The following is a 17732-nucleotide window of genomic DNA, read 5'->3' on the forward strand; positions in this document are numbered from 1 at the left end:
TCAAATTACGAACAGAAACTGTTAAATGACAACTCTGTTGACAAAGGAAATAATTTCAGGTGATATTGATAGTGCTCGTCATTTTCGCATTTTACGGAACGGTTTTCAAATTGACGAAAGTATTTATATCAATTTCGTCATTTGAATTTGGAAAGTGAAAAATATTTTCACATTAATTATATTATAAATGTACTATAATTCTACCGGTGTTTGACAAGTTTATGACGCTCAATCATTTTACGTTTACAAAAGATGTTAAAAGTTGTGATGATAAGTAATCCGCTTATCGCTATCCGATAGGGGTGTCATCCTGGTTTGCCAACTTTTAATTACATGTATATGTAAACATAGAGGGAATTGTTGTTTGAACAATTATAGTTTATTTCTGAATTATAGTCATATTTTTCACCTTTTATTTTACCTATAAATGTTCATAAGAACATTATACAAAAAAAACATTATATTCTGTTATTGAAGGAAAGTGTGCAAAACTTTCTAAATTTTATATATTTTTGGCAGGAAAATATATTTTTATTCATACAAAAAATAGGAAAAATGTGCACTTGAAATGATTTTTTTTTAATTATTGGTACATTCTGAAAAAAGGTAAAAAGTAAAAGAATGAAACTAAAGATTTATTAGAATAAATCTCATTGAATATCTTTAACTTTATTTAACTTATTTTTTTTAAATTTTAATAAAATACACTGTTCTGAAACTTAATATAAAAATATCCAATTTATTCTATCAACTAGAATATAAATGCAACTGTTCAATAGCCAAGCTATAAATATAACACAATTTACACAGTAATCTGCATCCAAGCTAGCATTTTCTTTTAAAAAAAACAAATAACAACAATAAAATATTTTCGATTATTAATCATGATTGCTAACAACACCAGTTATAACTTCAACCAAAAAGGCTATTTACTGACTATGAAACAGCTTCCAACAACGCAGCACGAACAGTGTGGCCAGGGGTTAATGTGAAAGGCTGCTACTTCCACTTCACCCAGTGTATTTGGCAATAGTCACAGAAATATGGACTACAGTTCTATGAAAAAGAAAATGAAGACATAACTCAACTGAAACGAGGAGCCACAGTACTACCTCTTGTTCCACCCAACCTTGTTGGGGAAGTTTGTCTAAACACTAAAGAAGACATTTGAGAAACTGAAAATATACTGGTTACAACTTCATTTACAGAATACATGACCGAGTTCAGGATTGAAAGCTACCGTTTTCTATGGAATCACTATTACACAGAAGGACCCCCACCACAAATCACTTGGAAGGATGGCACAACAAACTTAAGAAGAGACTCAAACATGCCCACGCAAACATCTACGAGATCATTGAGCTACTGCAAAAGACACAGGCACTAACATAATGCAACATTATCCAGTATGCAGCAGAAGGAGCCCAAAAAGATGACGATACAGAGTATAAGAACCAGCCTCCAACTACTGAAAGAAAGATTCCAATAAGGACTAATCAGCGTGGTAGATTACTCTGACGCAGCCGATGATCGATCCCATCTTCTCCATTTGAACTGGACAATGAAGTGAAGATTTGTAAATATCATGTTTTGTGACTTTTGGTGTACATATAAAAGATTGTATTTATCCTCATTTTACATATTTCCTTATGCAATGCATTTATAAAATTGATTAATTTATTAAATTATGTTTGCAATAAAAGAAATCTTTTATTTATGTATTTTTATCATGAAAATCATTCAGAAACTAATGAATAATATATACACTTTTGTAACTGAATATCTTTTTTTGTTATTGTTGTGCACATATATATATATATATATATATATGTTTGTTGAATTAATTTATATTAAAATAATGAGAAAAAATATTTGATTTTTTTAATATTTTTTTTATACAAAAAAACAACCTGAATATGCAGAAAACACTTACTAACTATATACCTGACCATACCTAAGTTGGAACAGACTATACAATTGTATGCTCATTTTACATTTTGTCTTTTTTGTTTTCTTTACTAATAGATAATTGGTAGAATTAAAAGTGGGCAAACAAGGAGTAAACCCCGATAGGTCACTAATCCTTTAATTATTAATAAAATTTATCAAACCTCATAATTGCCCATCATAATATTCTATTCCAGTTAAATCAGTCATCATTTTATTTTCAAAATTTCCCAACCGCCTACAATTGGCATTTCTTTATCGTATTATCATGATTATTGTCATTTGAATACAATCAGTCACCCCGGACAATTTCCATCATAATTTCAATTAATAAATCACCAACTATAAATCTATATTATTGACCATGGACATATAACTAATGTACTTTCTTTTTTGAAAGATAAAACATTAAAATTCAAATAGTTAAAAATGTGTTTACGTTTATTCGGATAAGAATTATATTTTCCCGATAAATCAATTGTAAAAGGACCTTCTGGAGCCTCAATACGATTGCACAAAAATGTCGTTCTGCAACTTTAGAAACCTTGAATGGACTTTCCCACGGTCGGCCAGAAAGGTCACCTGAGTTTACTAGTACGCGATATTTTTTCCCGCCCTTTAAAAAACTCGTGCTGTGGATAACATTGATGTTAACTATTTTTAGCATTTAACATTGTTAAGTAAGTCAAGTTCAAGTTCAACCCAAACTGTTGATAACTGAGATGTGTATCGTGGAATTGTCTTCGCACGGCAAATAATTGTTTTTAAAATCTTTTGTTGAAAATACACAAATTTACATTCATTGTGCGAAAGTTAATATTAAACAAAGACGAATTAATGCAGCTGGAAGTATTCCTGTTGTAACGGAAATGTATTATTATTCTGCTGTACTGCCAACAAATCGTAAAACGAAAATGCCGTAATTGTTAAGCATAACGAATGGTGAATAATATTTTCCTTTTTACTTGAATATACAAAACTTTCAAACACGTAATTTTATTTAACTGCTCAGATTAATTTAGCGAAAGTTTCCGGTTATTTTTACACAAGTATGCTCATTTCGTAAATAAAATATTAATTTACTGGTGAAGACATCGAGGTCAAATTAAGTAGTTTTTCATTTTTTATAAAACTTAAATACAATTGAAAGAATTAACAACAACATTTTGCTTTTAAATCTTTTATTCATTCCAGCAATTAGATAATCGTAAAAAGAAAATGCCGTAGATTTACACAATTAATACGGGGCAATCATTTTGTCTAATGAATGGTGAATAACTTTTCCTTTTTACTTGCATATATAAAACTTTTAGACTTATAATTTTTAAATAAAGACTTTAACTTTGAAGTAGAATATTTTGTTTTCACATATTCCGCTATATTTTATAATCGTTTTTTTTTTTAAAGCAAGTACATTAAAGTTAAGATATTTTTAGATGGGCTAACAAAAAATACGAAAATATTTTGACTTTAGTTTTTATTACCACAAATGAAATTTAATTAGTATAAAAGACATTTAAAATTATACACCTGATTGACACTTAAACTGGTACAGTAGACCGGAAATATAACTCTTTATTACTTCAACCTTTACCTGTCAGGTAATCCAATTACCCATTCAGTCTTGTGCCGGTATAGATCAAAGTAGGATAAGGGCAATTAATTCCTCGGTGTAGAGAGTGAGCTCGTTATCACAATAAACATTTACCTGATTTTGGGAGAGATTACTCCCAAATTCCTCCCAACATTTTGGGAGGAATATCGGAGTTTGTCGGAGTGGCTCCGACATTTTCCTCGGTGTAGGGTGTGGGAGAGTTGGTACTCTTGAACTGTACTGTATGACTTTCATCACCACATGACTAAAATATATGCATCAGCATTCTAACACCTGTTCAGCAAATTTGGTGTTCATGATTGATTTTATAATATTTGGGAAATTAAAATTTGATTATATGGTCAACCTCCCTCAGTCCTATGGGAAGGAAGATTATGTACTAACTTGCAAAACATGAATTATTTATGTTCTACCATACAGAACTTGATTATTATGAAAGTGTTGGAAACTTTTAATATAGCAGGGATTAAGGCGTAAATGACATCTTGAAGGCGTGCAAAATTGACTGAAAAGCAAATTTGACGATCTCTTCCGTTGAGAAACATGATTCCAGAAATGACGTATTGTCATAAAAATTCATATAGTAAAAAAAGCTATCAAAGTCCTCATATTTGAATAAAGTAACTTTCATTTTTAGTGGAAAATTGTTTTAATGTAGAATTAACAGGTTGGGCTGAAGTCAGGGAAAGTGGAATAATTTCTCTGCTTTCAGACTTGGAACAGGCACCTACATACAGAACAAAATAAAAAAAATTTGTGTTAAATTAAGTCATCATTTCATTAGTAATTTGAGGACATCTAGCATGTCTAGGCAAACTAAACAATTTGTTTTTATGTTAACATTTTAGATTAATGTCCCTCGTAGTGGTTGTAATCAACTGAAATATATATATGTCTCAGATTTGATATTTTAATGTCATTCGTTGGATTGGACATGTTGGAACAATTTTGCTACATTTTGTAATATTGATTCAGTAAACAATGAGACATACTTGAAGAAAATAAAAAAGTAACAAAATATTATAATGAGAAAATATATATTTTTGTGTATGTTTTAGATGAGTTGTAAGTGTGTAGACAATACAGATATTCTACTGCAAATATGTAAGTATTTTTTTTATCAAGACAAGGTTAAGGCTACCATCATAAATAATGTCAACCTGCCATCTCTTGCTCATATATTATTACTGGAGTGGTTTTTCATTAGAACATAATTACCATCAGCGAGGCTGGACAGGGACTAAACTTGGGAATTTCAAGCTAGGAGCCCAGACCAGATATTTCATAATTAGTTTCTATATATTCAACTGAAATTTAACTGAAAGTTTAGGGGCCCAGCTCAAAATCTAGGAGCCACAGGCGACTGGGCCCCCTTTAAGTTTTGTCCCTGCTGGTCAGTAAGGTCAGTTAACACTTTTAAATATGAATATTTATTCAGTCATCCCTGAAGTCTGCTGCACCTCTGAACCATGTTTACAGCAATACGATTGTATTTGAAAATTTTTGTTGACTAAATATTGTTAATTTAAAGTAATCATACTTAAAATGTTCAGTTGCAAATAATTATTTTTTGTTTACGTCATATAATACTATTGTCATGCTTAAACCTTATTTCTTTTCATAAGTTTAATACATATCTTACAATGTCTTATAAATACATTAAGTAGCCATTTCTGAAAATTATTCTTGTTATTTGTGTGTTTGTCCGTTAGTACATTTTAACATCTTTAATATGAAAAGCAATGGAACAGTGTTTTTTTTTTTTGCTATTTTTCATCTTTAAGTTGCTATGTTTGCTTTATATAATTTACATAATTCATTTTGCAGTGGATGAATAAAAGAAACACACAAAATATTATGAAGAAAAAGAAAAAGAAAAAGAGGTACATTTGTTTTAGCATCTTATGCACAATTCTGTCAAAACACATCAACTGTAAAACCTTGAGCATACTCAACAGTTCTTCTGGATTTTGATCTCTTATCTTCACATAATGTCAATCAAATATTCTGACACTTATACACAATAGATATACAGTACGCCCAGAGAGTGTGTAATCGCGAACTTTTATCACCGATTTCCGAGTGTAGCGGTGTGACACCGCGAATCACGGATTCTACTCCCAATTTCCTCCAAAGATTCTCTCCCAACACCGCGTGGCTGTTAATTGGTTTATTGCCAATCAGATGAACTGAAAATTAATGACGCGTGACAACATAATCGGATTAGCCAGATTTATTATCTTTGTACATTTAATCGATCTTGATTGCACCTGTGTGCTTTAAAATACGTTATTTAAATGTCCATTCATTGTCAGATAAAAGTGTGACATTTTTATTTAAAATAAGATAATTATGCTTGTATGTATATGCCCATGTCATTGTCATATGAAATAAAACGTAAAAACGTATAAAAATACGAATAAAACACTTTAATACTTAGTATTTAGTAGTTTCATTATAGTCCGATCAGTTCATAATTTTTGTTTTTTCAACAAAGTTTCAACAAAGATGATTTTACCACAACTAGAACCTTTAATGACCTACTCAGTGAGCAATATCCGGTTCATTAATAGTTCAATATTATATAATTAATATCAACTGGCTTAAAACAAAATGATGTTTTTACGGTTATTTGTCCAATCTAAATCAAACCATAGAGTTAATTTATTGGACCAACAAGTGAACTCTGTTACTTTCAATTTATTTTGAAATGTAAAATATTATGTTTCACTACCTCGGTAGATTACCGACTTGAAATATTTGAATTTAAAAAAGAAACTGTAAAGTGACAAATACTTTTGTATGCAATGTGGCAGCCCTATATTCATAAATACTGAGATAATTCCCCGCCCAGACACAACACAGTAATCACAACCTTATTTAATTATATGAAGAAATAAAATCATGTGTTTTTTTTATCTGTTATGATCTGTTATTGATCTTTTATATTTTAAAATAAAATTGGATTGGCGCAATTCGTATTTTACTGGTCGTTAAAAGTCCTCGGCGAAATATAAAAAGAAGTATTTCAACAATTTAAACTATAGAATATTAAAATGAAATTATATCGTACAAGAAAGAACTATGTAAAAAAAATGTGGATCGGATTTTTACGATCGACACATTTTCACAGAGGATCTCTACCAACGCCCATCAGGAACTGAACGACATGCATCCTGTTTTCATCTACCATTAATGTATAGTGTTGACTATGGAAGTATAAATAATGTCCAGGTGTATGTCCTCTGTTGACTGAGAAACGTATAAATAAAAGGCTGATGTTCTTTTATTCAGAAAAGGAATAAAATTTAGAATCCGGTTAATCAATTGTAAAAGGACCTTCTAGAGCCTCAATCTTAACGCACACACATGTCAATCATTACAAAGCAAGTTTAAACCTTCAATGAATTTTCCCACAGTTATCCAGAAAGGTCACCTGAGTTTACTGTTACATGATACTATTTCCCGCCAAATAAAAATCTCGTGGACAAAATTGATGTCACTATTTTTAGCATTCAATATTGTGAGCGAAGTCAAGTTCAAGTTCAACCACGCACTGTTGATCACTGAGATGCGTGTCGTCTTCCCACGGCAATTAATTGTTTTAAAAATATTTTAAGATCACTGTTCTAAATACAACACAAAAGTTTACATTCATTGTGCGTAAATGAATATTATGCAACGACGAGTTGATGCAGCTATAGAAGTATTCCTGTTGTAGCCGAAATGTATTATATATATCCTAAAGTAATGCTAATCGTGAAGAGAAAATGCCATAGACTTATTAAGCATAATGCATGGTGAATAGTATTTTCTTTTTTACTTGCATATACAAGTTTTAAGACACGTAATTTTCTCACTGCATGCTCACATTTTATACCTTCAGCGTTAGTTTCCGTTTATTTTCACGCCAGTATGTCTCTTTTCGTAAGTTATATCAATTACCGATAAATGAAAAACGAGGTCATAATCAAGTATAGATTTTTTTTATAAAACTTTAATACAATTGAAACCATTAACAACAACGTTTTGGATTTTAAAACTTTTATTTTGTAATCGTAAAATGGAAATGGCGTAGAATTATTAGCATAACATATATTACTTGTAGTATACAAAACTTTGAGACGTGTAATTTTTCTTTAAACTGCCCTTATTTATTCAGCGTTAGTCTCCGTTTATTGTTGCACAATTATATCTCTTTTAGTAAATTAAATATTTATTTACTAATAAAAAAACGGAAGTCAAAATCAAATACAGTTGTTTAAAAACTTGTTTAAAATGTACAGTGTAATTGAAAGAATTAACAACAACGTTTTGCTTTTTATTTTAATCTTTCATTTGTTTCAAGCAATCATATATAACCTGATAATCAATAGACAGGAAATACAATTGTTTAATTACAATAGAAATCTCACATACCTTGACTGTCGCGTGCCGGCATAGATCAGACGGATTAGGGCAATTAATTACCTGGTGTCACACCAGACTGGGAGAGATGTCGCTAATACAATAAACAAAAGGTAGCGGATTTACGCGGAAGTCGGAGGGAATACTCCCAAATTTCTCCGACAATTTTTGGAGGGATGTCGGAGTTTCCTGTTGTTACACCAGGAAAAATATCGGAGTATGGAGTTTGGGATTACAAACTCCTTGGGCGTACTGTAGGAAGATGTGGTATGCTTGCCAATGAGACAACTCTCCATCTAAATAACAATTTATAAAAGTAAACCATTATAGGTCAATGTACGGCTTTCAACATGGATGAAGCCTTATCTCACACTGAACAACAAGCTATAAAGTGCCCCAAAATTACTAGTGTAAAACTATTCAAATAGTAAAACCAACGGTCTAATCTATATATAAAAACGAGAAGGGAGAAACACACATAAATTATTTAAACAAACAACAACTACTGTACATCAGATTCCTGCATAAACCACAAAATGAAGATTAAGTTCAAATTTCAGTGGCTTCCATTTGTCTTTCTAGAGGTATGCCCTTTTATATTATTATAAACAAGTGGGGACATCATCTGGATATTTGTTTCCATAACACATTCTCCATTTGTTTGGCATAGTTAAAAAAAGACAAGATTGGTGCATGCCACATCAAGAAGTATAACTTCAAATATTGTTATTTTAGATTTGAAAAAGAAAATTTAAAAGGAAATTTCTAAAAAAAATATTGATGTTAGATGTTTAGTAATAAGGTCCAAATTCTGATACACTAATCATGCTAATCAGTACATAGTTCTTCAAATTTGAAGATTGCATTTTTTTACTTTATAGCCAAGTCCAGTTAAAAAGAACCCTACAGGACAGAAGAAATCAACTTTGACGTAAGTATCAATTTAGGGGGTAAATGTTAACATTATTTGGTGATGAGTGTATTCTCCTTCTTGTTAAGTATGTACTTTATCATGATGGGTAGACACAGTCAATCAGTCTGTCCTTTTCTACCTCAGGCATAGATTACCTTAGCTGTATTTGGCAAAACATTTAGAAATGTTGGTCCTTAATGCTCTTCAACTTCGTACTTTATTTGGCCTTTTTAACTTTTTTGGATTGGAGCGTCACTGATGAGTATTTTGTAGACGAAACGCGCATCTTGGTGTTTATACAAAATTTAGTCCTGGTATCTTTGATGAGTTTATTTGTACTACTGTCCTAAATTTAAATGTGCGTCTGCTATTTTGTCTTTTGAGGTTTCCCACATCAATTCATTGACTTTAAAAAAAAAAAAAGAAGAGTGGGCATCAAAGCTTAGTGCTTGATTTATTGGGCTTATTTTTATATTGAATAAATGGAGAAAAAAATTATCACTTTCACATCAGTCAAGTCAGTCCTTAAATTCAAGGTATGCTTGCAACATGTTATTTAGCTTCCATAATTATACTCAGAGGCGAATTTAGGGGGCGGGGGATTTGGTTGCTTATATAGGGAATCACTGGAGCAGGCCCCCTCACAGGTCAGTCAGTAAGTGGGCCCCCACTTGTGAAAATTTCTAGATCCGCCACTGATACTGGAAGTATAATACAATCATGACAATAGAGATAAAGCCAAAAAAAGTAGTGATATTGTTTATAACATATAATATACAATGTATATATTTGAAATTATTGGATAATTTACAGCTAATTTCCTTATGCTTGTAGGGTAAAACTTTGGTCGCCTTGCTTGCTCAATTTGTAAAAATGTCAATTTCGAGCTATGTAATTAACAGATATCTGGCATATTTTTACTGTATATATATTATATTTAAATTTGAATGGACATTATCTTAATTACAATTGTACTATAAACAAACAAAGCAAGCAAGTTAACCAAAGTTTTTCTTTACATGCAGTTGGAAAGAAAAAAAATTCATTGTAATTTATTTTTTTGTTTTTTTGAATTTGATTTAATTTGATTTTTATGTCGTTGCAGTCAAAAAGCTCAGGAGTTGTACATCAAGAACAGAGTTAGTAAAGAAGATGGTGAAGATGTAAGACTTTCAGAGTAATTCTTGTCTCTTTAGTAATGAAATCATACCATACCAGATATAAGAAGATGTTGTATGAGTGCCAATGAGATAACTCTTCATCCAAGTCTCAGTTTGTTAAAGAAAACCATTAGAGGTCAACATTTGGTCTTCAACACAGAAGATTTGGTATGAGTGCCAATGAGACAACTCACCATCCAAGTCACAATTAATAAACGTAAACCATTATATGTCAAAATATGGTCTTCAACACAGAAGATGTGTAATGAGTGCCGATAAGTCTGCTGTTCATTCAAGTCACAATTTGTAAAGAAAACCATTATAGGTCAAAGAAAGGTTCATCATGGAACCTTGGCTCACACTGAACAGCAAGCTACAAAGGACTTTAAACAGATATTATAGTGTTATTAACTGGCTGTTTCTGTATTGGCACTGGTATAGATTCAAGGTTTGCTGTATTGGCCTCGAGACCCGTAGGGTCGAGGGCCAATACAGCTGACCGAGAATCTATACCAGTGCCAATACAGAAACAGCCAGTTCATAACACTTTTATTAAATAATCCAACGTTTTCAATACAGACTTGTTCTGAATGCTGTATTACATACATCAGATGTGAATATAGGGCCAATATTTCCAATACGGACTGGCAATGATGTGAATATAGGGCCAATATTTCCAATACGGACTGGCAATGAATCCTGAATTACATGCATAATTACACCTAATATAAGAATGCCAGAATTTTATTGGTTCAACCGCTGGTAGCCAGTGTATTTTTCGCATATTCTAACATTTTTTCCTCATTTCAAACCAAATTGCCTGTTTTTCACCACTGACGGTGAATATGCCTCAAATACCATGGTATTTGCCATTTTGGATATTCCTTTTTCACCCTCCCGGGTATATTTCCGCCTATTTGTTTCGGATATGACGTTACATAAAAAAAGAGAGCTAGCACGTATTAGTACATGCATAATTACCGCGCTTCTATGATAATATCCACTTATTTATCCTAAAAATGATGCATAAACATGTTTATGAATTACAGCTTACAAGTAAAAGAAAAAAATTAACTTCACCTGTACAGAGAATTTTAGTCCTTAACCATTCGGTGTAATTAAACAGATATATCATGTAATGGAGTGGTATTTGCGAAAAATACGAGTCTTGGGACCGATTTCCATCGCCTTGCAGGCTCAGGAAATTTCACAGCCCCTTGACTGGTATTTTTCGCAAATACCACTCCATAACATGATTTATGATCTGTTAACAATGTATGTTTACAGTGCCAATGATTTTTTAAATACTGACTTGCTATGAATCTAGCTTACAGAGTTACATGTATGTCATTGATATGTGTCATAATGTGATCAGCGGCCAATATTTCAAAAGACAAATTTGTATGAACTGTCAAATTTGTAAGATTCATATTCTTTCAATAAGAATAAAGGACTTGCCATAAAAAAGATACAGAAATCATTTCATATCTGAACTCGTCACTGCTTTTCGCTTTTACATCATCATTCTTGTCAACATTGTAAGATGAAATTTCTGATTCCTCGTCCAAGTACTTAATAAAATGCTATTACAATTCATTTTATGTAGCATATATAAAGTAACTGGGAAGAATAAATCAGACAGTTTAACTATTCTTACTCTGTCTTGGATCGTCTGCGTTTTGAATGTGATGATTGTTTAACGGAAATGCAACAGTGTCAATAATAGAAAGTCGTACTCGAAAAGGCTGTGAATTATTTCCGTTTCAAGCTTAAGACTGCAAGACGTTAAAAAACATTGCTCATCATTTAACCTTTTTATTTTATGCTTACACAAATGTACCTCCAAAGTTATTTAAAGTAATGGCGTTGGAAAATTGAAACCGGAAGTAAACGTCCTGTATGAGCCATTGGGCCAATACAGCTTTTATCTGTATTGGCCCTGTTCTAAAAGCAATATGAGCTCTTGATTTATGTCGACAGTGGAACGTTATCAGTATTGCACATGCCGATTTATCCGTATAAGGGCTGTTTTAATCGTATTTTTTAATAAAAGAAGATATGATATTAGCGCCAATGAGACAGCTCTCCATTCAAGTCACAATTTGTGAGAGAAAAAAAACACATTGTAGGTCAAAGCATAGTCTTTAACACGAAGCCTTGGCTCATTGCAAACCGAATATTCTCATATCAATACTGGTGGACCAATATAGTAGAAAAAGATATAATTTATTATTCTTTTTATGATTTTATACATCATGAAAAAAAAGGTGTGGCAAAATTACAATGCATAATGACAACAAGTAGTTCCAGTTGTATTTTTACATAGTACATGTAGTATATAGTGGTTTATTTGAATTAGAACATCTCCACACTTATTTAAATTGTTTATTGTGTAATTATCAAATACTGTGTGGATTTACTATTCCAAGTTAGATACCAATGTTTGTGTAATATGCTGGTGCAGATGAACCACAAACTGAAATGCTCAACAGGTCACAAATTTCTATAGGCTTGTATAAAGCCTTCTAGCTATAGGCATGCTGCAAATCAAATATCCACAACAATTAGAGTTTTTTCTCAATCCACAGAAATAAATACCACCATAATTATTTAATCCACTCTTTCTTTTTGTTGAATGATATATGATGATAGATATATAATGTGTTCTGAATTTGTGTGAATGTGAGCATTACACAAAAAAAACTTTTACAGCAGAATGCATTAAGCGTGTAGGTAAAGGTAATCTCTTTGGTAAGCTTGCTTGCTAGCTGAAGTGTGAAGTAAACTATTCTCCTTTCAGAGTAGACTAATCTGACAGATAAACAGTATATCTGTCTGTAGGACTAGACTTCTCAAAAAAGCTAAGAAGCAAGCTTACCAAAGATTATACTGTTACCTACACACCAATTTCAATCAGCTGTAATATATTTCAATATTTTCAGGGAGGTGGTGATGCTGCCCATGAGCACTACCTAAAGAAATGGAAGAGCTTAAGTGAAGAAAAGAAGAACAAGTGGAAGAAGAAAGCTGAGAAAGTAGCACAAGATGTAGCCAAGGCATCAGCTAAGGTATGTATGAACAATTTTATAAGCAGGAGGTTTGGCTAGTCATAAAAACTGGTTTAACCTACCACCCTGGAGAAAGTTAGGAATATGACAGTTGTTATCAAATATAAAAAAAGAAGATGTAATATGATTGCCAATTAGACAACTTTCCATAAAAAAACCAAAATGACACAAACATTATCAACTTGTCCGTTTATATGTATGTTGGCATTTGATTTTGTTACAGTTCCATGTTTAAATTGGTCTGTTTTCCTCTTATACGTAAACACATTTACTCTGTTTTGTTTTGGTATCTGGATTTATTTTTAATAAATTGACTTATGACTATTATAATGAACATGTACAGCCGTATACTACTAAATAAAAGCAAGTCACTCTCTTTAATATATTGGAATGTGGTGCTGGCTCGACCCCCGTCATCTATTGTATTGACAAAGATTTTTATGAATGGAACTCAGATTTGATCTATGCAAAGTATTTATTACATAATGTTTATTTTTATTTTTTCCTAATCAGACAACAGCACCACTTATAAAGAAGCCAACAAAAGCGTAAGTCTCTGTGTTAATTTAAATGAATAATATATTAGTGACTCAAAATAATGCATAGTTATTAAATCTCACCCTCAGTCTGTACAAAATAATTAACAGGTAATGCAGACCTTGAGTTTTACAAAATTACTAATAGGTAATGCAGACCTTGAGTTTTACAAATTACTAATAGGTAATGCAGACCTTGTGCTTTACAAAATTACTAATAGGTAATGCAGACCTTGAGTTTTACAAAATTACTAATAGGTAATGCAGACCTTGAGTTTTACAAAATTACTAATAGATAATGCAGACCTTGAGTTTTACAAATTACTAATAGGTAATGCAGACCTTGTGCTTTACAAAATTACTAATAGGTAATGCAGACCTTGAGTTTTACAAAATTACTAATAGGTAATGCAGACTTTGGGTTTTACAAAATTACTAATAGGTAATGCAGACCTTGAGCTTTACAAATTACTAATAGGTAATGGAGACCTTGAGTTTTACAAAATTACAAACAGGTAATGCAGACCTTGGGTTTTACAAAATTACTTACAGGTAATGCAGACCTTGGGCTTTACAAAATTACTAGTAGGTAATGCAGACCTTGGGTTTTACAAAATTACTAGTAGGTAATACAGACCTTGGGTTTTACAAAATTACTAATAGGTAATGCAGACCTTGTGTTTTACAAAATTACAAACAGGTAATGCAGACCTTGGGTTTTACAAAATTACTTACAGGTAATGCAGACCTTGGGCTTTACAAAATTACAAACATGTAATGCAGACCTTGGGTTTTACAAAATTACTTACAGGTAATGCAGACCTTGGGCTTTACAAAATTACTAATAGGTAATGCAGACCTTGGGTTTTACAAAATTACTAATAGGTAATGCAGACCTTGGGTTTTACAAAATTACTAAAAGGTAATGCAGACCTTGTGCTTTACAAAATTACTAATAGGTAATGCAGACCTTGGGTTTTACAAAATTACTAATAGGTTATGCAGACCTTGGGTTTTACAAAATTACTAAAAGGAAATGCAGACCTTAAGTTTTACAAAAAAAGTAATAGGTAATGCAGACCTTAAGTTTTACAAAAAAAGTAATAGGTAAGGCAGACGTTAAGTTTTACAAAAAAAGTAATAGGTAATGCAGACCTTAAGTTTTACAAAAAAAAGTAATAGGTAATGCAGACCTTGAGCTTTACAAAAAAAGTAATAGGTAATGCAGACCTTCGGCTGTTCTGTTTTCTAACTTTAGTTTGCCTCAATCAAGTATTATGAAACTAATGTATGCTTATTGCTTTGAAAAAACAGATTAAGTTTGAAGTTTCCTTACCGTAATTGAGTTGTGCCCCTTTTAAACCATAATATGTAAGCACAAGCATTTTTGTGGTTATCTGTACACATTTTCCATTTATGCATACATTTTTGGTGTCACACTTAGGGGCATTATGTTTTCTGGACTGTGTATCTGTTCATCATTCCATTCATCCATCTGTTCCACTTCAGGTTTAAGCTTAGGTTAAAGGTTTTGGTCAAGGTAGATTTTAAATCAACTTGAATCTTAAGGGCATACGATACAGTTACAGGGAAGGTAATGACGTTGCTAACCTAATTTGTTATTTTCGCGACGTCAAACTGTGACATATTGGAAACAGATGCATGTTTCGACTGATTTTTATCATTCCAACTGATTTATTTTGAAAACGAGTTCATGGACCCCTATTTTTCAAAACGGCGTTTTGTTTCATTTTGCAGGGAGATTATGTGACCCAAATTTTATAAAACTAAATGGAGGATTTTTTTTAATTTTGATAAGCATGCAGTAAAAAATGACGTTTTTTTCTCAATTCATGAACATTTGATAAATATGAGTGATTTTGAATAAAAATTTGCATATTTTTTAGAATATCTATAAAATACAGAAATTATCGATTATTTAACAAAAAACAATTTGTGTTTATCTTCTATAACAAACAAGTTATGTCTTTCTTTTTAGCTCACCTGGCCCAAAGGGCCAAGTGAGCTTATGCCATCACTTGGCGTCTGTCGTCGTAATCTCTTTCAAGAATCTCCTCCTGAAACTACTTGGACAAATACTTCCAAACTTTAACTGAATGTTCCTTAGGGTATCTAGTTTATAAATTGTATCCGAAATTTTGATCTATCAACAAACATGGTCGCCATTGCTAAAAATAGAACATAGATGTCAAATGCAGTTTTTGGCTTATAACTCAAAAACCAAAGCATTTAGAGCAAATCTGACAGGGGGTATTATTGTTTATCAGGTCAAGATCTTTCTGCCCTGAAATATTCAGATGAATCAGACAACCTGTTGTTGGGTTGCTGCACCTGAATTGGTAATTTTAAGGAAATTTTGCTGTTTTTGTCTATTATCTTGAATATTATTATAGATAGAGATAAACTGTAACCAGCAATAATGTTCAGCAAAGTAAGATTTACAAATAAGTCAACATGACAGAAATGGTCAGTTGACCCCTTTAGAAGTTATTGCCCTTTATAGTCAATTTTTAACCATTTTTCGTAAATGTTAGTAATCTTTTACAAAAATCTTCTCCTCTGAAACTACTGGGCCAAATACTTCCAAACTTTAACTGAATGTTCCTTAGGGTATCTTATTTGTAAATTGTATTTGAAGTTTTGATCTATCAACAAACATGGTCACCATTGCTAAAAATAGAACATAGGGGTCAAATGCAGTTATTGGCTTATAACTTAAAAACCAAAGCATTTAGAGCAAATCTGACGTTGGGTTATATTGTTTATCAGGTCAAGATCTATCTGCCCTGAAATTTTCAGATGAATCAGACAACCTGTTGTTGGGTTGCTGCCCCTGAATTGATAATTTTAAGGAAATTTTGCTGTTTTTGTTTATTATCTTGAATATAATTATAGATAGAAATAAACTGTAAACAGCAATAATGTTCAGCAAAGTAAGATCTTCAATTAAGTCAATTTGACCAAAATTGTCAATTGACCCCTTAAGGAGTTATTGCCCTTTAAAGACTTTTTTCACAATTTGTTCATCATGTTGACTTACTTAGCCAAACTTAGGCTAAATGAGTTTCAGAGTATCTAGTATAAATTTTATATTTCATTTCCTTGTATGTCAAGAAACATAGCTCCTATGACTAAAATAGAACATAGGAGAAAATGATTATTTTTTTTGGCTTTTGAAGAAAATAGGACGATCCAAAAAACATTTAAATAAATTGAAAAGCCAACATAATCATTGATGAGAGATTTAACCAAAAGAATTAAGGTGAGCGATTCAGGCTCTTGAGAGCCTCTTGTTAAGTATTCAGGATAGTGTGTGTACTAGGGACACATTCTTTTTATTTTCAGGTCAGCTTTTCAAGTTTTCACGAAAGTGAGTCTTCTACGGACACATTCTTTTTGTTTTCAGATCAGCTTTTCAAGTATTTACGTCTCAAAACCTGCACAAAATGAAAGGCAAAATAAACAACAATGATGCCATGAGACAGAATGGGGAAGATTGGAAAAATTTGAGTGAGGGAGAGAAAGAAAAATATGCTGAGGAAGCTCAAAAGGTAATTGGGTTTTAGAAGATGTGGTATGAGTTATGAAGCTCAAAAGGTACTTAGATTTCAGATGTGGTATGAGTGCCAATGAGACAACTCTCCATCCAAGTCACAATTTGTAAAAGTAAACCATTATTGGTCAAAGTGTGGTCTTCAACACAGTCTTGTTCCTACACCAGTGTTCTCCCCAGCCCTTAAAGGGCCGCAGGCCGCGATGTATAATTTTTGACTTTGGTTCTATCGGTCTTACCGCGATGTATAATTCTTATCCGTGGTGCAAAAATTTTAGGTGAAATTAACCAGTTCAAACCAGTTCTAATCCAGATTGTTTACACCACATGATCACTTTACCTTATGAGGTAAGCTTTGTTGATTGGAATGAATCGATGTTACTAACACTTGTAACATGCTTGTTTTGGGTCCTAAATAAGATTTGATAATTTTATGATCACAAATAACTACACACTCAGCTTGTCTGGCAAAACCATTTGGACATCTGAGTAATCTTGGCCTAATAACACAT

General features: G+C 32.0%; 1 long non-coding RNA gene across 1 annotated transcript; it reads left to right on the top strand.

The window, feature by feature from the left end:
- The first annotated feature begins 4569 nt into the window (after positions 1–4569).
- Positions 4570–17094, top strand: LOC134690937 (uncharacterized). The gene is made up of 7 exons (XR_010102061.1): positions 4570–4666; positions 5390–5445; positions 8851–8900; positions 9988–10045; positions 12985–13110; positions 13624–13658; positions 17074–17094. It is a non-coding gene; the product is annotated as an uncharacterized LOC134690937 (long non-coding RNA).
- The last annotated feature ends 638 nt before the right edge of the window (positions 17095–17732 follow it).

The sequence above is a fragment of the Mytilus trossulus genome, chromosome 11 (genome assembly GCF_036588685.1).
Source record: "Mytilus trossulus isolate FHL-02 chromosome 11, PNRI_Mtr1.1.1.hap1, whole genome shotgun sequence".
In the NCBI taxonomy this organism is placed as follows: Eukaryota; Metazoa; Mollusca; class Bivalvia; order Mytilida; family Mytilidae; genus Mytilus; species Mytilus trossulus.